This window comes from Equus asinus, chromosome 2, assembly GCF_041296235.1.
Source record: "Equus asinus isolate D_3611 breed Donkey chromosome 2, EquAss-T2T_v2, whole genome shotgun sequence".
NCBI classification, from domain to species: Eukaryota; Metazoa; Chordata; class Mammalia; order Perissodactyla; family Equidae; genus Equus; species Equus asinus.
The window spans coordinates 11685942-11710070 of NC_091791.1; the positions used below are offsets into that span (position 1 = coordinate 11685942).

Genomic DNA, 24129 nt, shown 5'->3' on the forward strand with positions numbered 1-24129 from the left:
CTCTATCTCCTAAAACAGTGGGATCCCTAGCAATTCTGATGTGACTGGTTGGGAGGCAGCCTGGGCATCAGGATTTTTTTTTTAAGTTTCCCAAGAAATTCTGTTCAACCAGGATTGGGAAACATGGCCCTAAACTATGTGTCCACAAACACAAACGCTATTTCAGATCAATCTCACCTTGCTTGATGCCAACTTTGCAGATGGATCTTTGGTTTTCATTCCTTCCTGTCTCCGAAAGGCAAATGGGCTTCGGAAAAGAAACTAGCTAGAGGAAGCATATATGTCATTGGGATTTTGAGCCGCAGAAATGTATTCTTTCCTTCATACTTTTTGTGTGCCAAAATGATTCCCAAGTGTTCATAGGTTAAGGTGAACCTCTGGTCATCTTGGAATTCAATGGGAAAGAAAACCTTCAGAGAGAGTAAATATTTAGATTTGATTTCAGTTCTTTAAACAGAGAGTGGGGATGAGGAACAGCGCTCAAAGATGTCATTTGGAAAATTGGTTTGAAAAAAACTTTCTTTAGAACATTTGCTGAGGGGGTGGGGGAGTGCGAGGGCTATTGTTACCGCTTCCAATGAAACTCATAAATGATCTTCTTCCAAAAGGACTAATTTCACAGGAGGCTGGAGAAGTCAGTAAAGGCCTCAAATGGGTTGAACTTCTTTAGTTTTCACTTAAAGGCCATACTCAATTGTAGCCCTTGTTACAAGTTAAGCCGGGAAATGTCTCTGAGGAGAAATTCAAGCTTTACTTCCAGCTTGGACTGGTCATGAATGGTGATTATCTGACTGTAATTCAAATCATATGTGCTGCCCTTGTTTTTTGCCCTGCTCAAGATTATTTTCCCCCTTTTAAATTGAGCAAAATAGTCCTTGGCTTAAGGCAGACCTGTTCACACAAAGACACGGAATGAGATGGTTCCAAGGCCTCAAACTGTAAACCAGATTTACAAATCTCCAGCGAAAAGGAGGCCCAGGATGAACACGTCTTTGATGAGCTTGGTAATCTCCAATTCAGCCTTCCCCCGGTGACTCATGAATGAGTACACTTCAAAACACGATACTAAAATTGTCAGAAGAATACAAATGTGGACAAGAGAGTCAAGCACTTTATTTGTATTCTAGTAGCAGGGACTTACTTTCCGTACAGATGGACCTGATTATGCTTTTGTCCCTAAACAGCTGAATGAAAAGTGAACAACCAACATGTCTCTAGGAATATTTCCCAGCGACTCAGTGTAGGATGCCATTGTGGACAATGTGTATCAATATTTGGTTTTACTTGTGTGAAGGTTTTCCATGTGTTTGGCATCCTGTTAAACAGAACGTTAGGCCAGGCAAGACAGTATGGCCTGGGAGGGAGAGCTTGTCATTGAGAGTCACCCCATGGGGATGGAGGTTCTGCTCTGTGACTTACTGGGAGCGATCTTAGGAAACCCGTATAACCATTTGAGTCTTGGTTTTTTAATCTATCAAATAGGAGACAAGTCGTTGTACCTCACAGAGTCGTTGTGAGGTTAAAATAAAGCTGGGGGTGGAATTTGTGGTCCATCACAGAAACACTAGCGGTGGCTATTATTGGAGGTCATTAGGAGAGTGCTGAGGACTGCAAAGGAAATAAAAAATGTGCCTTGAAAAGGGAAAAGTGAGATAAATACCCCAGCCCCCTCCCTGCTCAGCACAGGTGCACAGCCACCAGGAGACCTATCAATTACTCGACCCTTCCACACTTTCCTTTTCATTGGCCTTAGAGTTTTCTTTGGGTTTCAAAATTATTTTCACTGACATGTACCAAATTTCTTTAAAGGGTCCCCAGTTTTCTAAAAATTTTAAGATTCTATGCTAAAAATATATATTTTACCCCGTGTCCTGTGTTGCCAAAGGCAATTGTTTCTTCCCTCTAGTTTGCTCATGAAGTGTCAACTGGAATTTCTAGAACTTGCCTCTAGCCATATTTTGTATTCTTCAACAACTTGTTCAGCCTGAGGCCTTACACAACCCCCCCCTCCATGTCCTGTTTTGTGTGTGCATGTTTACTTGGGTGTATATCCTTGTGCCCTTGCTCATTGTCCTCACATGTTCATTTGGTCGAATGAATGGAGCAAGAATTATAGACGTTTTGGATAGGACCTTAAACTTCTGCATTTTATAATAAATATCGTAATGTACAGGGTTGTTGTTGGAATTCACCTATGTGGCCAAGTATTCTTTCCACTAATCAGCATGGGACAGCTGTCACTGAAGCTGGAAACATATCTGGTCACTGCCTTCCACATATTGGAGTGCAAACATGCCGCTCTGACAAACCAACACAATGACAACAACAAACTTAAGAATCATCAGGCACAATTTAGGAATGTTAGAGCTGCCTGACTTGTAAAGGTTTTGGACTCAAGTCTTTCCTGTGTTCAGAATTAAGTTCCTCCTCTCCTTTGGGATCATGATGGAATCGGGAAGCAGGAGTCAACAACAATCAGGTGGAAGAAATACCTCCATTATTTCTGGGACACTCCCATTATCGTTTTAACAGTGTTAATGAGATGTCAAGCCACAGCAGAGTCTCAGGCGGTGCTGCATCTTGTGCAGTTTCGAGGATGGAAGGACGTGCAGGGCTTAAAGCAAAAGGTTTTACAGAAAAGCGCTTCCTTGGGAGACATTTTACCTCTTTCAGGTCACTAGGGCACCCTATAGGCATCAGGTTTTTTTCCCAGTGTATTAAGACATGTGCCTGGATGTCTCCTAAATTCTTTAACTTACCCCTGGAGGAATGCCTGTGTGTAATCTCTAGGATTTTCCAAAATGAATCCCAATGCCCTTTGGATAAGCAGAGACCTGGGCACTCAGCAGAACAAATTTAGCCCTTAATTCCTCTGCTGTGGAGTCAGCAGTGGCCACGCACAACCTTAGGGCCATTGGTGAGGGTTTTCGAAAAATCTAATTTAGCACAACGGATACATTCCAAAGAAAGAGCGAACACGCCTGGGTCATGTTTGTTTTTACAAAGCGAGCCCTGATTTTGTTAAAGAATGACAACTGAGGCATCTGCAACTAGAAGGAACATTTTTGTGCCTTGTTCCAACCAAAATTTTCCAACAGATTTTAATGTAATTCGCCCCCCTCCCCGAAATGAGAAAAATCTCCTTCCTGGATGAAAAGTCAAGTTTCAGCAAAGAATAATAATCTCTTTGCTACTCAATTATGAGTAGTTTTGGCACTGCAAATACTCAGCACGCCGCAGCGTAGGGGATGCCAGGCCTGGGAGGGTGAGTGTGGTCCTCAGATATCTGTAGCTGCACCTTCTTCTGAAGGAGCTGCCTCAGGCCACATCTCTGCATGCGCGTGTCAGCCAGCCTTCTGGTGTGGCTCCGTGTGCAGGTACCAGGGCACCAGCCATCTGCGGGGAAGAAGAAACTTTTGATCCCTTGAAACAAATGAAGGGAATAGTATGATGCATAATTGCCATTTCCTGCTGGGCTTTTCACACACATGCTCCGGTAAACACATGTCTTCTCAACTGAAAATACTATCAGTTGTGACCATGGAGGAAAAATGGAGAGGGTGTTCTCCTTGTTTGTTCATAGCGTGAAATGACGCCAGATAATGCTTAAAGTGGGAGAAAGAGGGGTCCCATTTTCTCTTGTGTTAAACAGCACTTTTGGCAGAGTTCTGAAGGTTATTACGCTAATTACAGTTAATGCTGGGTACCATCCTAAGTATTTACATGCCTCATATTATTTACTCCTTTTGATGGTATCCAGATTGAGTCTCAGGCACAAGTTTCTGCAGCTAGTAAACTGAGTCAGGATTTAAATCCTGGATTCAACCTAGGCCTCCACTAAAAGCGTTTTGCTGAGTTGCAGTGTCCGCTGGTAAAGCGAGCTCTGAGCATCCCCAGACCATGAGTGAGACTTTGACTTGTCTGTTGTTCTCAGAATCAGTGTTTCCTCAGGAGGATTGTTGAAGGTACAACCGGGGAGGCCATCTTTTGGGAGGGCACACATCTGGACGAGTGACCTTCTGTGCCTTTTCCTTTCCATTTGGCCTGTTATGTGAGCCCAGATTTTCTTGGCTTTGTTTGACACATATCGACTGCTCAAACCCAGCATGCCAGATCAGCCCGGTAGGAACAGGGCAGGTTACACTTAACCAAGGTTGCGTTTGTTAATGTGGCCTTTTCCAGTAGAAAAGTAACAACCTGGAAAATATGCTCCCTTGTGCCATATTTTCTTTTCCCCATTTCCAACATTTGAATCATTTATTAAAGAAAGGAGTTGTTCTTTCCCATGCTTTCCTAGGACGGTATGTTCTTCAAAAATAGAAAACAGTGCAAAAGCCAAGATACTGAGCTCCAAGCCAAGTCACCCACAGGATATCCTAGACAGGAGCCTGAGGGTCTCTCTCCCACTCAGGTGCCAAAGGTCACAATCATCTTAGACGTGTGTAGAGTATATGCAAAGGAATTCCCCACTTGAACTAACTGAAACGCAGTGGCTTTGATTAGTAAGTGATATGAAATTTGCTGAATTAATTATGTAAACACACAGTTAATGCATACGTGTATTACAAATTCAAAACATTCAAAAGGGCCCCCAGCAAAAAGGCTCCCTCCCACGATGGCTGAAAGTTGAGTGAATTCCCCTCATTGGAAGCACACCAGTGCAACCAGTACTTTTTTCCTTTTCCTTCCGTTCTTTTTAAAATGTCTTAGGTGTTATTAACCCAGTCTTCTTTTCAGATGTCCTGAAGTAATAGGGATTAAAATCATCATAGATTTCCCCCATCTGGGGGTAACACTTGCTGTTAGGGTGTTGATCGGAGAACCTCAAGGCATTTCACTTCTGTTAACATTAAGTACCTGTTCTGTCCCAGACTCTGTGACAAAGCAGCCAACTCATGTTGTCAATCAAGTCAAACAGCCATCAATAAGTTTTTAGAAAACTGACTGATACTCAAAAATTCCAGTGGGAAGTTAGACAAGTTAATTAGGAAAAACAGATAAATAACAGTAGCCAAGAAAACTGAAAAAGAAGGCCAGTGAGACATCCAAAGATAGTAGATAAGCCTCTATAATCAAAATAGGTCGGTATTGACACATGAAGGGGCACAGTAGAAAAATCCAGAAAGAGATCCATTTGCATATAGAAAATATATGAAAAAGTTGGTATCTCAATTTGGTGGAAGAATAGACTTTTCTACAAGTTGTGTTGGGATAAGTAGATAGATGTCAGAAAGAAACAAACATGGATCCATTCCTCACAGCAGATACCAGGTTAAATTCCAAGCAGGTAAGAGATTTAAATGTAAAAACTGAAACTATCAAAATACTAGAAGGAAATATTGGTAAATTATTCCCTAACCTTGGAGAGAGTGAAACTTCCTGAACTATAACTCAAATTTAGATATGATAAGGGAAAAAAATTGGTAAATTTGGTTGTATTGAAATTTTTAAACAACCTTTGTATGAAAAAGAATTCAAAGAAAAAAGCAAAAACAAAAACACACCATGATTGAGCTAAAAAGGCAAACGACAAACCAGAGAAAATATTTGCAACTTACATCAAAGACAAATGGTTAGCAGCCCTGGTGTATAAAAAAGCTACAAAAATTAGAGGAGAAAAACTCCAGCAATTCAATAGAAAAATAGGCTAGAAATACAAGCAGACCAATTGACAGAAAAAAAATTAAAATCTCTTTTAACAGTATGAAAAGATGCTCAACTTCATTCATAGTAAGATAAATATAAAATTAAAATGACATCAAGGTACCGTTTCTCATTTATTAGACGCAGAAATCCAAAAAGTTGACTACATGCTCTATTGGAAAAGCCGTGGGGAAAAGGCACTCTCATATGGTGCTGGCAGGAATGTGAAATGGTACCATCCCGGTGGAGGAGACTTTGGCGCTCTTTAGCAAAATTACTCATGCATTTACCCTATGACCCAGCAATTCCACTTCTAGGACTCTCCAAAATACCCTGGCTAAAATACGAAAGGACGTATGCATAAGGCTACTCTGCAGCACTATTTATGACAGCAAATGACTGGAAGCAGCCCAAATGTCCATCAAAGGGAAATGGTTGAATAAACTGTAGGACATCCACATAACTGAGTGCTGTGCAGCTGTAAAAAGAAATGAGCATCCTTATGTTTCATTTCCTTATGTATAACTCTGGAGTGATTTCCAGGGTATGTTAAGTGAACAAAGGAAAGTAGAGAAAAGAATACCATGCTATCATTTATCAAAGAAAGGGTATATATCTATTTATATATATATATATTATTTCCTTGTATAAAGAAAACAATGAAAGAAAAAACCATGCGTTTAAAAATGACTACTTTTGGGAAGGGAGGAACTAGTGTGGCGGGGACAGAGATGGAAGACAGCCTTGTTAACATTCTGTTTTGTAGATTTGACTTTGGAACCATGCAAATGTTTTACGTAATTATAAAACAAAATTTTAAAAAGCGATCTTTAAAGGTTGAAAATAAATCGAAACAAATAAACCTAACTGTGTATGGAGCTGGCAGCATAAGCAAAGAGAGAGGAACTCCTCCAAGTGACTTTTAAATATGGTAATCTGACTGTGAGCCCTGGTGAGTATACACTCTAAGGACAAAAAGAACTGCAGAAAGAATCTCAAATTGTTTTCAGTAATCCTATTGTTGGTGCTGGAGTATGTATTATTATTCTGAGACTGTTATAAGTAAGGCGTGGGATAAAGCAAATGAATGATTATGTTGGTGTCACTGAGAATGGGATTCTTGGCATGACTACAGTAGTCCCTCCTTATTTGTGGTTTCATTTTCTGTGGTTTCAGTTACCCGTGGTCAACCGAAGTCTGGAAGGAGATGATCCTCCTTCTGAGGTTGCATCAGAAGGTCGGTAATAGTCTAACCCTAGGTCACAATGCCTGTCATTCCCCTCACTTCCTCTCATCAGGTAGGCATTGTATCACCTCACATCATCATAAGAAGAAGGGTGAATACAGAGCAATATGATATTTTGAGAGAGAGAGACCACATTCACATAACTTTTATTACAGTATATTGTTATAATTGTTCTATTTTATTAGTGGTTATTGCTGATCTCTTACTGTGCCTAACTGGTAAGTTAAACTTTATCACAGTTATGTGTGTAAAGGAAAAGACATAGTATACATAGGGTTCAGTACTATTGTGGTTTCAGGCATCCACTAGGGGTCTTGGAACGTATCCCCCATGGAAAAGGGGGTCTACTCTATAGACACAGTTGCAAGATCAAAGAATTTAAGTAAAATCTTATAGTCCTGATTTTGAGTTCAGAGTGTGAACTCAGATAGATAGACGTATATTTTTTCAAGTTCTGTCCACTCTAAAGGCTTAGAACCGATGACCATATCAGTAGCACTGAGCACACCTAGCGCCCAGATTATGATTCTGCTAAAAGGTTCTGCTTGCCAAGGCTTCTTGGCAAGACTGCTGATTTCAGATTTGGGAGGAAATAAACAAGGTGAGCCCGGGGCAACTTGTCATAACTGAAAGCAAGGAAGCTATCAAAGGCTAGAAGGAACATGTCAAAAGAACTCAGGAGCCAACTTGCAAAAGCTTCCACAGGGCAAATATTTTAACATCAATAAAGATAATAACTAAAATGGATTGGAACATGTCAAATATGTTTGAATCCATGAGTTCAAAATGGTGCTGGAAAAAAAATCACTGGCACCTTTGGAGAATACTAGGAAATAACTCATGATTTTGAAAACTAGTAAATGAAGGAAAGAATAAAGCATTTATCCTGTTGTTTCTATATGATCTTTTGTTTCAGGAAACAAGAGTTGGAGAGAGAAGGTTTCTTTTTATACAAGTACAGTTGGCCCTCCGTTTTGGTGGGTTCCACATCTGAGTATTCAACCAATCGCAGACAGTGTTGTGGTTAATATTTTTTAGATGTGGTAGTGTTATTGAAATATTTTTAAATGTCCTTATCTTTTAGGTGTACATTTTGGGATATTTATAGATGAATTGATATAATATCTGAGATTTGCTTCAAAATAAATTGGGGTTTGAGGAGGGAGATATGTGGGGGATAGATAAAACAAGATTGGCCATAAATTGACAATTTTTGAAGCTTGCAATGGTACCTCCAGATTCAACGTACTATTCCCTCTGCTTTCATAGACATTTAAATTTTCCATAATAAAAACGTAAACCAAGTTTTCCATAATAAAAAATTTAAATCAAAAGTAGAGTGTAAGGAAAAGATAAAGTGGTCTTTCTTCATTTCAAAATGGCTTTACCTAGGTATAATTCATAGTCCACACCAGAAAATGAATTTGGATTTTCAGATTTCCCAGATGGACAGCTAACTTTAACTTTTTTTTATTTTTTTTTAATATTCAGGGATCTTTATTTTAGTTTACTTCAGGTTTATTACTACCACAATGATTTTTTTTAAAAAAGCCAAAGAAAACAAAAGTTATCTAGGAATTGATTCTGAAAGAGTGACTTCAGCATATTCTTGAAATTTCCTTTTCACAAAAGACTTGGAAATGTCAGTGCTAAAAAGAGGCAGCTAACCAACTACCACAAAAAAAACGTATCTCAAATAATTAGAACTCTTCCCTCTTCCCCCTCCCTTTCCTCATCTGTTTCATTTTTTGAGGAAAAGTACTATTTTTTTTAATTTACCAATTACCATTTGTAACTGCCAGCGATAAGATTGTAATAGTCAATATCAGAGTTTCCAGAGATGTACAATAATGGGCTTACCTGTTCCTTGGGTTGAACTCATTTTACAATTAAAGTTTACACATAGATTCTATTATCTTACAAATAGAAGTGCATTATTCATGGTAAATTTCCTAGAACTGGCTTATGTAAGCTGGTTGTTTTGAAGTTTGAGTAGCCAGGGTCTTGCCTGGCTTTGAAGAGCAACCTACAAATGGTGGTTGGGGAGAGCGGGCTTCATGGGAGGTGGGGGGAGTCGCTCCGATTGTGGCCCCAGCTGCCATGTCTGCTGCTGTCCTCACCAGGATGGGCTCTCAGATGGGCCACTCCTTAGTCATCATACCACCTTCCTGATAGAAATTATGATTATTATTAGTTATGAAATTAATCAATGCTCTCATCCAAATGCTAGTGGCCAATGGCCCATCTGAGAGCCCATCCTGGTGAGGACAGCAGCAGACATGGGCTAGCTTGAGTGCCTTGTTTCTAGATTAAGAGTAATGGGAACCATGGAAGAATTTTAAGCAGGGGAGGGGCATGGTCAGAGGTGCATTTTAGAAAAATCACTTGGGCTTCCAGGTGCAGACTGGATTGGAGAAAGGCAAGAATGGAAGTGGGGAGACTAGTTAGGAAACTAGTCCAGTACTCCAGGGACTCTGCAGTCGTGAGATGAAGGCTGGGACCAGGGAGTGATGCAGACGACGTGGACAGACCTGATGCTAGCAACTTGATATCATGTTTGGTGCAACTTTTTTTTTTCTTAATTTTCTGGGTTACATGCGCCCTGTGGTTTTATGGCACATATTAGTTATCCAGCACTGTGAAGGGCTGAATGTTGTGGTTCATAAAGACTTGCCCTAAATAGATGGTTTATCTTCTGGGAATTTGAATAGAGAAAAATCCATTTAATACTAAAATTTTACTTGTTTGCTGCAAACAGAGGCTTGTGAAGCCCTTAAGTCATGATTCCAACTCAGACGTTTGTTTGCTTGCTTACTATTGGTCTTTCTCACTCGGATAGAAGGGCAGAGACTGTCCATCTCCAGCCCTGGCACCAACTGACATGTAGGAGGAGCTCAAGAAATCTTTTAAGTGTGCTCAAATCTGGACTTGCTCATGAACCTCAATTATCCTTGAACCGAAGCCTCCCTGGCTCAGGTTGTGGGAGACATCCCCCTTGGCTGGATGGCAGAGGTTAGCATTGGTGCCCCAGGCTCTGTAGAGTTTTATAGAGCTCTCGTTTGCAAAACAACCATCCTTTTTACAAACATTTTCCTGACTATGGAAGAAGAGCAGAAGAGGAAGTCAGAAGTAGGTATGTGGTGCCCACATGGCCACTGGCCTGACCACAAGCAAGAGGTGTTTTGACCCCTGGGAAGGTCCTAGAAGGACGGTAGTGGGCAACCTCCTGGTGAGGAAAGAGGTGGTTATGTTTCTGATCACGCATCCATATGCTTTTCACTTCTATCCAGGTTTTATTTATTTTTTCTTAAGGAACAATTACTTCCTTCCTTCAGTCCCCAGCCCCTTCTTTCTTTTGATAGAATGTTTCATTAATTTTGGCAGATTACAGGTTAATAATTTGAAATAATTTAAAAACAATAATGGCTAAGATTTATTGAGCTCTTACTACGAGCTAGGTGTCATGCTAAACACTTTAAAAAGGCTCAGCTCACTGAAAGCTAAGGACAACCCTCAGAGTCATGCTACAATTAGCCCCATTATACAGACAAGGAAACTGAGAATTTTAGAGAGGCCAAGATAAATGTGCCCACTTTCACACAGCTCATAAATTGTGGACCCAGGAACTAAACCCCAGCAGGCTAACTCCAAGGCCCACACACAGAACACCATTCCAGCTCCTCCTGTAATGCTATTGAAGTTTGCTTTCCTGGAGAAAGTCATTTCACGGCCCCACACAGAACAGCATTTCCAATACAGCAGAATTACTCCTCAGTGTCCTCGGGGCTTAACCTGGACTCTGAGTTCTTAGAGCAAAGGGGCTGTGCTGTGTTCATCTTTCTATCCTTGTGCCTCCCACGTGGGAGGTGCTGTCAATAGCTACTCGATGAGAATTGGATGGCTTCATTTCTCTTTCCTCTCCATCCTCAGACCGTAGAGGGTGGTGGCGGAAAGGATTTGAAATTTACTTTGACTTTCAGGAAATGTTAAAGCTCAGAAGTACATGGCAATGTGCCTGCACTGTCCTCAAGAGCTGCTTCAGGATTCTGTTGTATCTTTGGGTGCATCTTAATGAAACCTTATCCAAGCGGAGTGCCTCAGGTTGGATTCGCACACAAGGTAAAATTCCACTCTGTGTTGAAAAGCATCAAAACCAAGTTTCAATGAAACAGCAAGGATTTTATTTGTTTTCATGGAAAGTGAAGTTTCCTGGCTTTTCTGCTTGTTCTTCTGTCACCATCCTACTCTGAATTGGGGCACAGAGGCTGGCAGGTGTGGGCCATGGGGCAGAGATACATAGCTGAGACTTAGCTCACTGATGAGTTCTAGTTGACTATTGTGGGTCGCTCCCTCAGGCAGATGGGCGGAACAGTACCACTGTCTATTGTCTTCCTGTCTCAAGATTGGTGGCCATATCTGCTTTTTAGTCTAGAAGCCTTTTTACCTGTGATCCCACAAGCAGTCATTCAGGTGATACATCTGTTGATTAATTTTTAAACTTCCTAAACTTTTGCCAGCTATTTTTACAGAGTTGTTGAATGGGTTAAGAAATATAGTAAGGAATTACTTGGAACCCCAGGATCCTCCTGAGACTCACCACAACATGGAGTCAGGATGGTCCACCAGCATCTGGCTTTTGGGACGCCCATGTGGCACAGAGCATTGGGCAAGAGTGGTCCAGTTACAGCCCAAGATATCTCTAGGGATAGAAATCCTAACTTGATGACAAGGGGTGACAAGCAATTGGACCCAAGGCACAATTTACACTGCATTATCAGGGAGAAGGGTTATATCTTGGTTAAAAAAAAAAGAATAAATAACAACAATCTCAGTTTTTTTGGAACTGCTGCATAGAGTGGAGAACAGTTGCTGGAGTAAGAATTAAGGAGCTAGTCTTGACTCTGGCATCACTTGTATGCCTTGTGCCTACTAGGCTCTCAATACTTATTTGATGAGCATTACATTAAGAAAGACATTGGGCTAGGTGCCTAACCTCCCTGGGTCTCATTTTCTGTATCCGTAAAAGAGTAAACGTGGATCACAGGATTTTGAAAGTCTAGCCCAGCTTTAATGGTGTGTGGCTGTGATTCTGTAGGAAGACACACTGAGACAGAGATTTAATTAAACATGGCTTAATTAAATCAGCATATCTTAGATAAGATCAGTCAACCAAGGCATCCTTTTAATCAGTAACTTTATATATGGTTAGTTGGCAGGTGCCTGGGGAGTTTTAGAAACACCAAAATTGCCAGTAATAATTCAGAGGTTGGCTGGAGTAATTTAGTCCGTAAGGGCGGTAGACTCTCAGAGCTGAGAATGTGGGTCAGACTGCCTGGGTCTGAGTCCTGGTTCTGCCACTTACTAGCATGTCTTTGGGCAAGTGTCTCCTTTTAAACTCCAGTTTATGTGACATGGTAGTAACAACACACCTTCCTCATACCATCGCTGGAAGGGCTGCATGGAAATGTCGCTGAAACACTTGGCACAACGCCGAACATGGAGACGAGGCCAAGCTCATGTTTGGGGGACAGATAAAGGACACGTTCACTGTGTACTCAACATTGTCCAGAGGATTTACCCAAACAGTTCAAGCAACAGCATTCTTTAGCTACTCAAGAATGGGGAAGAATGCCTCAAAATATCTTTTGTGAAGAAGATGATTAAGAACATCTAGATTCCTTTGTTCTGGTTCAATAGTCACCCAATTCGAATGTGGTTTTCCTTCTTTCAGGGAGGGGATGCATTGACCTGCCAATGTGATCATTTCATTCTGCTAACAAGTTACCGTTTCTCATTGCAAACCCTTACATTGGCATTCTGGTTCTATACCAGGCTTTTATGAGTTTAATTACTAAGAGTTCATTATCCAGGGATTTCCCAGCTCCAGGAACTAACCAAACCTGCTGAAATAGAGTTCCTAGAGCAGCAAAGTACGAGGTCACATCCTGGACTGAGATCCAGACCACAGTGGGATAGCCTGCAGGATCCTTGACTCCACTGGAAGACACTGAGACTGCACCCTCTTTGACTCTCTACCTGCCTTTCCTGAAGTGAAGGGTCTTCCATTGGGACCACTTGGGTTACAAAGGCCCCACTAGATGGAGTCTAGGTGTTGGGTCTTGTCACCAGCGGTCCTGAGCATCCAACTTCAGGACTTAAGAATGTCCAGTAAATGAAACAGGAACTCTTACCCTGGACCATGGCTATAATTTCCTTCTGTTGGTTGGTACTAAGCCAAGATAACTGTATTTTACTATAATTATGTAACGAATACAGAAAAAACACGTAGGTATTAAGTAGGATTGCAAACTTAGAAAGAAAAGACTACAAATTCCAGGGCAATGGTTTGGAGGCCACTTCTTGAAGTCATCTCTTACATCCTTCCATTCATTTAACCCTCATAAATATCCTGCCATGGGGATTTAAAACGAGGATACCTTCATTTTATAATGAGGGACCTGAAGCTCAAAGAGGTTGAGAAACACCCCTAAACTCTTGATTATTACAGGGCAGATCTGGGGCTCAAACCCAGGTCTTTGACGTCAAGCCTGGATCTTTCTCAGACACAGATGTCGCCTTCAAGGAGGCTCTGTCACCCCACAGATCTTTAGTAAGTGCCTAATATGTGCCACTGGAGACACAGGGCCCCTCGGGAGGCAGCAAAGTCTCTGATCTCAAGGATTTTCCTTCTAAGGAAATGTGAAACGTGCATAAGTAACTCTAGTATTAAATGGCTCAAAACCAAGTTATCTTGCACAGAAACCACATATCAAACAGTATCTGTCAAAAACTATGTATGTAATTCAGATGCCTGATTGCTTCTTTATGAGGACTCAGCAACTTCCACGGCCCTTCTTCCTTGCCTCTGCCTGTTATCTTTCTGTCCAGCCTCCCTGAGTTCCTCAAGCTGGTAGCTGTACAGACCTGTCTTACTGTGAAGTTATCTGTAAGATGCAGGTTCCCTTAGAATAGGCTGCTCTCCCCTGTTCTAGAGAGCTCTTTTTTGTTTACTTGTTTAAATAGCTTTGTTGAGATATAATTCATACACCCATGTAAAGGTACAATTCAATGGTTTTTAGTATATTCACAGATAGGTACAATTATCACTAGAATCAATTTTAAAGCATTTTTATGACCTCAAATAGAAATCCTGTATTGGTTAGCAGTCACTCCTCATTTTCCCCAATCCTCCTAGCCCCTGGAAACCACTAATCTATGTTTTGTCTCTGTAGATTTGCTTATTCAAGAGATTTCATATACATGGAATTATATCACATGTGATCTTTTGTGACTTGCTTCTTTCACTTAGCATAGTGTTTTCAAGGTTCCTCCTTGTGGTAGCATGCAACGGTACTTCATTCTGTTAATGGCTGAATAATATTCTGTTGTATGGATGTACCACATTCTGTTTATCCATTCATCAGTTGATGGACATTTGAGCTGTTTCTGCTTTTTGGCTATTATGAATAATGCTGCTATAAATATTCATTTACAAGTTTTTGTGTGGACATATGTTTTCATTTCTCTTGGGTATATACCTGGAAGTGGAAATGTGGAGTCATATGGTAATTCTATGTTTAAGTATTTGAGGAACTGCTGGACCATTTTCCGAAAGTGGTTGTACCATTTTTCATTCTCACCAGTAGTGTATGAGGGTTCTGATTTTTCCACATCCTCATCAACACTTATTATTATCTGTCTTTTGGATTATAGCCATTCTAGTGGGTGTGAAGCAGTACCTCATTACGGTTTTGATTTGCATTTCTCTGATGACTAATGATGCTGAGCATCTTTTCATGTGCTTATTGGCCATTTGAATATCTTCATTGGAGAAATATCTATTCAGATCTTTGGCTCAATTTTTAATTAGGCTTGTCTTTTTATTATTGAGTTACAATACAAGTTCCTTATCAGATGTATAATTTACAACTAGTTTCTCCCATTCTTTGGGTTACCTTTTCACTTTCTTGATAGCGTCCTTTGATGCACAAAAGTTTTTAGTATTGGTAAAGTCCAATTTATCTATTTCTTCTTTTGTTACTTGTGCTTTCGCTTTCACATCTAAGAATCCATTGTGAAATCCAAAATCATGGTTTACCCCATGTTTTCTTTTAAGAGTTTTGTAGTTTTAACTCTTATATTTAGTTCTTTTATCCGTTTGAGTTAATTTTTGTATATAATGTGCAGTAAGAATACAAATTCCTTCTTTTCCTGTACTTATCCAGTTGTCCCAGCACCATTGGTTTAAAAGGCTATTATTTCTCCATTGAATGGTCTTGGCACTTTTTAAAAATCAGTTAACTGTAGACACATAGGTTTATTTATGGACTCTCAACTCTATTCCTATGTCTATCATTATGCCCATGCCACTCTTTTGCCAGTACCACACTGTCACCATTACTGTTGCTTTGTAGTAAGTTTTGAAATCAGGAAGTGTGAGTCCTCCAACTTTCTTCTTCTTTGAGATTGCTTTGACTTGAAATTCCATATGAATTTTAGGATCAGCTTGTCAATTTCTACAGAGAAACCAGCTGGGATTCTGGTAGGGATGATATTGAATCTGTAGATCACTTTGGTGAGTGTTGCCATCTTAACAATATTAGGTTTTCTGATCCATGAACATGAGATGTTTTTCCATTTATTTAGATCTTATTTAATTTCTTTAAACAATGCTTTGTAATTTTTAGAGTATAAAAGTTTTTCACTTCTTTTGGTAGATATAGTTCCAACTGTTTTATTCTTTTAGATGATATTGTAAATGGAATTGTTTTCTCAATTTAATTAATTAAATTGACTTGTTTGTGACTTTTAGGGGAAAGCATCCAGTTTTTCACACTTAAGAATGATGCAAACTGTGGATTTTTCATGGATGAGCTTATCTAATTGAGGAAATTCCATCCTATTCTTAGTTTGTTGAGAGTTTTTAGGAGGAAATGTTGTCAGGTTTTGTCAAATGCTTTTCTGTATATATTGAGCTGATCATGTGATTTCTGTTTTTCATTTTATTGATACAGTGTATTACACTCATTGATTTGGGGACATCAAACCAACCTTGCATTCCTGGGATAAATCTCACTTGGTCGTGGTGTATAATTCTTTTTATATGTGGCTGGATTGGGTTTACTAGTATTTTGTTGAGGATTTTTGCAACCATATTCATAAGAAATATTCATCTATAGTTTTTGGGGTTGTGTGTGTGTGTGTGAGTGATGTCTTTGCCTGGTTTTGCTATCAGGATAATACTAGCTCCTCTAGAGGGTTCTTGGCCGTTCTCCTTTACTGCTTTTCCCATTTGCTCCTCTCTGTCTCCAGGAAACCTTAAATCTCTGTTTGTAAACATCTATGGGTGGTGCTTGATGCAAACATTGCACTCCACAGGAGCCCCATGTGTCAGTGCCCCATATGATGACTTGGGGTGGCTCTCTCTAGTCACTGCTGTAGCACTTTGTATTTGATGAAGGACGGACTTCTGCTGATTTTTCTCCTTTGAAGGAATCTCTGGTCCCAAAACTAATCTGTGCATAAGAATTTTCTGGGAAACTTTTAAAAAATACAAAAATCATTCCAGACCTTAAGAATCTCTGGAGGTGAGGCTCAGGGTATTTTAAAAACATCTCGCCATGTGATTCCAATGATTGGCTAGGTTTTCACTTACTGTTATGAACTTGATGTCCAAGCACTGGGAAGGCCTTCTCTGCTGGGCTTTGAACACAATGGATAATCAGTCAATGCTGTCATCTGCCTAGATCCAGGGTTTACAAACTTTCAAAAACCTGATTTATTGTGTGAGATACATTTTAAATCCTGACTCAGTACACAATATGTACATTTGTGTGTGTGTGTGTGCATGTGTAAACTGAGACAAAAATTTTATGCAATACCTACTCGTATTACAGAATATATACTTGGATTTTTTTCTTTTCTATTCTGTGCTAAACTCATTTGTTCATTAAAAAAATTGACAGAAACCCACTAATTAATTTCACAACCAACTAAAGGTATTGATCCACAGTTTGAAAACTAGTATCCCAGAATACATCTCAGAAGCCTAGGCATTTTCCCTATCACCTCAGCTTTGGAAGCCTCAGTTTCCCCTTCTGTAAAACGAGTAGGTTATTAGATCAGATGATCTCTAAACTCTTGGATTCTGTACATTTGTTAGCTAGTAAGTGTCTCTTCAGTTGTTATTTGCTGCTATCAATTTTCTTACCCTGGTTAAATGTGTTGTGCACATTCCAATCCATCACTAGTTTAATCTCTGTACCCTCTCCAAGTACCCTCTGTCCCTCTTGCATTAGGAAAGCCAGAACTGGCTCCAGCAGATGCGCCTTGTACCAAGTACAACTCAATAAAATCAATCATCTCCTTTTTTCACACTTTTTTCTGCTGTTTGTTTCTAAGGAAAATAAAGGAAACTACTTATTAGTCTGTACAAGCAATGTTCTTCTCTTCATTCAATCATTCAACAAGTATCTATTGAGTGCCTGTTATATAAGTAATGGTCTGTGTGTGTTGGGGAAATAGAAAAGTCTTGAACAATTCCTTTTTTTATAACTCTTGTTTTCTTAATCTACACATAGAGATGGAAGAAGGAACACGGGCAGGTAGAGATTGCATCGTGTTCCAGTTGTGTAACAAACTACCAGTCTTTGTGCTAAGGTGGAGGGTTGGGCAGGAATAACGCTGTGATTTATGTTGTCTCTCAGTTGGGAGGGGCAGTCTCAAATTTTAGCTTGGCTACCAGTAAAGACATCTCACAAACACTCCCAGCTCTGGTGTCAGCTGAAAGTGGCAGAAAACCCAACTCAAACTGGCTTAAGACATATAGGGAGTTTTTCAATTTACATCCCTGAAAAGTTCAGGGTACCAGCCAAATTCAGGGCACAACTGATGCTTTGAGGACTCAGTTTCTTCCAATTTCTTTGTTCTACTTTTCATGGTATTGACTTCATTCCATCCAATTGTCCTCAGCAATTTCAGGTCCTCCCCTAAAGGTGACAACTCTAGACCTAACAAACTCTTGGTGTTGAGATGGAGAGCACCTGCTGTGGCCCCTGCATTTTCATTAGAAGAGATGCTGAATCTCACTGATTGGGTCTCATGCCTGCTCCTGAACCAATCACAGTGGCCAGGGAAATGCAACATGCTGAGGGGCTTGGGCCTGGATGGTGTGTCCCACCCAACCAATGTGGAGCTCCCTCCAGACAAGATGGTCAGAGCAAATGGGGAGTGGCTGCTCAGTGAAAATTGCTAACTGTTGCTGGAGAGGGAGAAATGACTGTCAGGAAGGACAGACCATCAAATCAGAGCCAGAGTGTTTGGGGATGGGAAGAGATCTACTCCAATGTTCTCAATTGCAATGTGGAGGATGGGACTCTGAAAGAAGTAGTGACCTATATAGGGCCCTGTGTGACTCTGGCTTTGGAATTCATCTCAGCTCTTTCTGCCATTCATTCATTTAACAAATATTTATTAAGAACCTATAAAGTGCCAGATATATACTTGGGAAGCATCAGTAAATAACACAAAGATCCCTCCCTTATGGTGCTCCCGTTCTAGCAATGGTAAAGGAGTTGAAGGGTGTTTAAGGAGATGCAATTTTATATAGGGTGGTCTAGACAGGCCTCATTGAGAAAATGATATTTGGGCAAACACTTGAAAGAGGTGGGCAAGTTGGCCAGGTAGATATCTTGGGGGAAAATATGGCAGGGAGAGAAAATAACCATTCAGAGGCCCTAAGGAGGGAGTTTGCCTGGCTTATTTGAGGAAAACCAAGGAGGTCAATGTAGCTGGAGTGGAATGAGAAAGCGAGATTAAGTGGAGGGGAAGATCATAGGGGGCTTTGAGGCTTTTAGCTTTTACTCTGATAGATGTAGAGAACCATTGCAGGGTTTGAGTGGTTGAGTGCCATCATCTGACGTATAAAGACAACTCTGGCTGTTTCGATGAGAACTCAGGAGCAAAAGTAGAAGTAGAAGGACAACTTAGGGGCCATCACAGTAATTAAGGCAATAATTAAGAGTCAAGTTTGGCCCAGACCAATGCAGTGCAGGTAGTAAGAAGTGGTCAGGCTCTGGACGTGTTTTTGAAGGTTGAGCCAATAAACTTTCATGACAGATTGGATGTGCAATATGAGAGAAAGGGAAGAGTCAAGGATGACATCAAGGCTTTTGGCCTGAGCAAACAGAAGGATGGAGTTGTCATCACCTGAAATGGGAAGTGCTGTGTGTGGAGCTGGTTTGGTGGAGAGATCAAGCGTTCAGTTTGGACATGGTGTGTTTGAGATGTCTACCAGACGTGCAAGTAGCGGTGTTGAGAAAGTAGTTGGAAAATGAAGTCTGGAAGATCAGTCTTGAGGCATCTTACAGAAATAGTCATATATGGTGTTTAAAACCATGCGGCTAGATGAGATCACCAATAGAGTAGCTGTAGATAGGGCAGAAAAGCAGGCTAATGACTGAGCCTGGGGGCACCCTAAGACTGTGATGGTTAATTTTATGCGTCAAGCTGACTGGGCCACAGGTGCCCAGATAAAACACTATTTCTCAGTGTATCTGTAGGGGTGTTTCTGGATGCGATTAGCATTTGAACTGGTGGACTCAGTAAAGTAGATTGTCCTCTCCAGTGTGGATGGGTCTCATCCAAACCATTGAGGGCCTGAATAGAACAAAAGGTGGAGGAAGGAGGAATTCAACCCTTTTTTTCTGCCTTAGTGCATGAACTGAGACATTTCCTCTCGTTTTTCTCTGCCCCTCAGACTGGGGATTATACCATCAGCTCCCCTGGTTCTCAGGCCTTCAGACTCAGTCTGAATTATACCACCAACATTCCTCGGTCTCCAGCTTGCAGACAACAGATTGTGGGACTTCTCAGCCTCCATAATTGTGTGAACCCATTGATATTGGTTCTGTTTCTCTAGAGAATTCTGACTAATACAATCACTAAAGGACAGGAGAAAGGAGGAACCAGAAAAGCAAATTGAGATGGGGGAACAATGGCGAAGGAGGAAAACCAAGGGATTCTGGTGCCTGAATGCCTAATGAAAAAGTGTGTCATAGAAGAAAGAGTGATCAACTGGTCCAAGTGCTTTTTATAGGCCAAGTAAGATGAGGACTGAGTATGGAACCTTTGGATTTGGCAATGTGGAGGTGACCTTGACAAGAGCAGTTTGGTAGAGAGATGGGGAAGTCTGATTGGAATGAGTTTAAGAACGAATGGGAGAGAAGTTTGGTGATAACAGGTTGGCTAAAACAGCAATCATTTATTTGCTTATGATTTAGCAATTTGGGCAAAGCTCAGCAGGGACTACTGTCCTCTGCTTCACATAGTGTATATGGCTCAGGGGTGGCTCTACTGGGGCTAAGGGACCCACTTCCAAGATGGCTCACTTACATGGTTAACAAGTTGATCTGCTTGTCACTTGGGAGCTCAGGTAAGGCTAACTGGCAGGAATCTTGATTCTCCAAGTGAGCCTCTTCACCAGGCTGCTTGGGCTTCCTCACATCACAGAGGCTGGGTCACAAGAGAGGAAGTGGATTTCTCAATGCCTAGGCATGGGAGTCCAAGAATGTCACTTCTTCTGCATTCTGTTGGTCAAAGCACTCACACATCCAGCCCTAATTCAAGAAGAGGGCACCTAAGCTCTACCTCTTGATGGAAGGAGCAACGTGTGCACACACGGAGGGGCAGAATTCCTCATTTGTGTTTTCATCCTTCTTCCCCCTTTCCCCACCTCCAGGTTTGGAGGATAAATAAGTGACTTATTCTTTTCTCCTACCACGTTGTCTCTCCCATTTGGGCGGCTGCTCTTGTCCTTGGCAGCTTAGCATTGCCCTTACTCTATGACTTGATCAAAGGCATGAAAGATACTGTTTTCTAAAAGGATAAAAGCTTAAAATTGGTTTAAGTTTCTCCAGACCATGCCATCATCCAAGAAAAACGATGGATGGCTATGCCTGTAATGAACATGGAATCATCCAGGGGAGAAGCCAACAAACTGTGGCCGGAGGACCCAATCCAGGCAGGATGCCTCGTTTTGTATTGCCTGTGAGAGAAGAATGGTGTTCTCATTTTTAAATGATTGGGGGGGGAAAAGAATAATATTCTGTGACACATGAAAATTCTATGAAAGTCCAATTTCAGCGTCCATATAGAAAGTTTTATCGCCATACAGCCATGTTCATTCCTTTCTGTATTGTCTATGCCTCCTTTCATGCTACAGTAACAGACTTAAGTAGTTGTGACAGAGACTCTGTGGCTTGCAAAGCCTAAAATATTTACTACTTGGCCCTCTACAGAAAAAGTCAGCCAATTTCTGCTCTTGGGGTACCCTGTCTGCAGAAATTTGACTAAGTAATATCACTCACATAGCCCCAATTCATTATCAAATTTTTAAAAGAAAATGAAGACGGTATCAGTAAACACATTACTGATAATGCCACCAAGCACTGCCAGGGGGTTCTGCATATCCACCTGGATTAGGTCACCGTCTGGGACCCGAGTCCCTGGGACACGGATGAGCCTTGAGCTGGACCAAAGGCATTTAGTCACTAAGATGGGCAAACAGCCACCCTTCTCATAATATGCTCTGGATTTTTAAAAATCAATTGTAGGTCTTTCTCTCCCAAATTTCTTTTAAGGCCTGACACTTGATATCTATTCCTTGCCAGGGAATGCTCAGAAGAATTGGTAGCCACAAATGGAAGGCGGAGCTCTGGGGAGTGGCTCGTCGTTCTGAGATGTCTGGTTCTTTTGTGGATGTGTTGCTTGTGACAGTGCTTTTCATGACATCCACACAATGGCGCCATGTTTTCTGCTAGTAATTTTGCTGCTACTCGTAAGCTTGGCTCTGGTTGGTGTTTCTGAAACCCTGCACCTGAAAGGATTTGAGCCCCATTGCCCCAAAGGCGGCATGATACAGGGAGTAGAAATGTGAGGGGCGGAGGGCCGTTGGTTCAAACCCCCAGCTTGCTCCGACTTAGCAACCGACTGTCCTTCACAAGTTCTGTAATCTTTCTGAGCCTCAACTTCTTCACCTATAAAACAAAGCTGATAATACCATTTACTTCAAGATTGTCTTGTCAACTTCGTGAACTATATAAGGCACTTGCCTGTGTTAGCTGTTACTGTAACATCCAATATAGGTGTGTCTCCTATTTCTATGGACCGTTTTAACATATGTACGTGGACACACACACACGCACACTGTTAGTGCTGGGAATTGAACTGAAAGAATTTTGACTTTGAACTATTTCCTTCTTGGTTGAATGAATCACTGCCCATTATCTTTATGATGCAATAACGTAAAATGCCAGCGAAAGTTGTTTCAATGGACCATTAACTCTTCAGATGTGATTTTCCTTGTCTTGCTACAGAAGTTTGCATTAATTTTAAATTAAGAAAATATTTAGAATGTAATAGCCAAGAGAACAAAAAAAAGCTCTGGGAACTTCCAGGGGACCTGAAAGGCATGCCTTCCTAGGCCAGGGGGTTCTGGTCTGCTCTAAGATGTCAGGCAGACTTGGCTGCAGAGCGGAACCCAGGTACAATTTCTGAAGTACAGGTTTCTGGATGCTGGTTTTAAATATGCTGCCTTTGAGTTCTCTCTTTTTTCTTTTCTGATTCCCTCTGTAGGGTTTTGATCACCCCATCCAGACATCAGTGAAAGCAGTTCTTTTTATCTTGCAAAGATTTTTGCCCAGGCATATCACTGATGGGTGAGTTGAGTTTTAACTCTCCCCTCTGAGTCATCTTCCACACATTTCAAGAGGGAACTTGCTACAAGGCAAATCTGATCATGTCTCTGTTTGAAATTCCTTCCTGGCAATGGCAGTTTTGTTTTGTAATTTAATTGTTATTTTAATTAAAGTTATACATTAACATAGGTTTTTGAAAAAGGCAAATAGTAGTACTAGTTTATAAGGAAAAACATCTGCCCTCTACCATACCCTTCCCTAAGCACAGTTCCTCTCTCCCGAAGAGGAATTTTCCCTCTTTCATTGTTTCTTCTCACATTTCCCAGTAACACATTTACACTCCATGGTGTGCAGAATAATGGCCTTCAAAGATGCCCGTGTCTGAATTCCTGGAACCTGTGAATATGTTACATTATGTGGCAAAGGAGAATTAAGATTGCCAGTCAAATTAAGGTTGCTAATCAGTTCACCTTCAAATAGGGAGATTACCCAGGATTATCTGGATGGATCCAGTGGAATCACAAGGGACTTTAAAAGTGGAAGGAGGCAGAAATTAGAAGTTAGACTTGACCCACCATTGCTGGCTTTGAAAATGGAGAAAGGAAACCATGGGCCAAGGAATGTGGCAACCTCTAGGAATGCGACAAACAAGGCAATGGATTCTCCTCCAGGGCCTCCAGAAGGAACGCAGCCCTGCGGACGCCTTGACTTTAGCCCGGTGAGACCTATTTCAGACTTCTAACCTACAGAACTGCAAGGTAATACATTTGTGCTGTTTTAAGCTATTAGGTTTTCGGTAATTTGTTACAGCAGTGATAGAAACCTAATACATACTTTCATTTCTTGAATTTTTTTTTAATTAGTTCTAGAGATTGTCTATTAATTTACTGTTGCTGAAAGTGACGGCTTCAAGTGTCTTACACATGCCCTCGTCCCACACTTCCCCCACTTTCCTTCTCACATCCCCAGGAGTCACATCATAATTTTTCAGTTAGAGGATTCAATCTGTACTCTCAACATTGGCATAATATTGTATTTTGAGCTGAGCCATGTGGTATACTGTGATCACATTTCTTGTACAGCTTTTTCTTTTTGCTAGAGCTGATAATTGTTTTGTTTGCCTAGTTTTCTAGTGCTTACTATCAGTGTACCCTCAAACATTTTACTGAAAGTGTCAATCTTCCCAATATATGCAAACTCATCAGCTGATGTCTCAGTTTTACCCTTTTCCGTGGAGACATCCTTCATCCCGTTGGTTGCTCTCCATCCTCTCACTCCAACCAGCTCTGTCTGCCCTCCAGGTTTGCTACTTGGTGGTCATCCTGCATCTCCTTAAGCACCTTGCAGGGGATTCCCTTTCTACCGTGTTGGGCCCCACTTCTTGGATCTCATTTCTTCTTCCTGCTTTGTTACTTCTTTTGTATGTGTGTGTGTGTGTGTGTGGAGCATATGCTCTAAGCTTTCTGAGAAAAAAGATGCACGAGAACTACTGTTTGGAGAACTTGTATAGCTAAAAATATCTTTATTTGTTTATTTTATTTTTTT

The 24129-nt window shown here is 40.9% G+C and overlaps 1 long non-coding RNA gene across 7 annotated transcripts in view; it reads left to right on the forward strand.

Moving 5' to 3' along the window:
* Window positions 1-24129, forward strand: part of LOC123283302 (uncharacterized) — a 203439-nt gene that overhangs the window by 18526 nt on the left and 160784 nt on the right. For 4 of the 7 annotated variants that reach the window (XR_011493492.1, XR_011493491.1, XR_011493493.1 and 1 more), the window contains exon 1: window positions 22770-23342. The exons of 2 other annotated variants lie outside the window; for them this stretch is intronic. This is a non-coding gene — a long non-coding RNA (uncharacterized lncRNA). Of the gene's footprint in view, window positions 1-22769; window positions 23343-24129 lie in introns of those variants that run through there. One more of the 7 variants, XR_011493495.1, reaches the window with a different exon arrangement.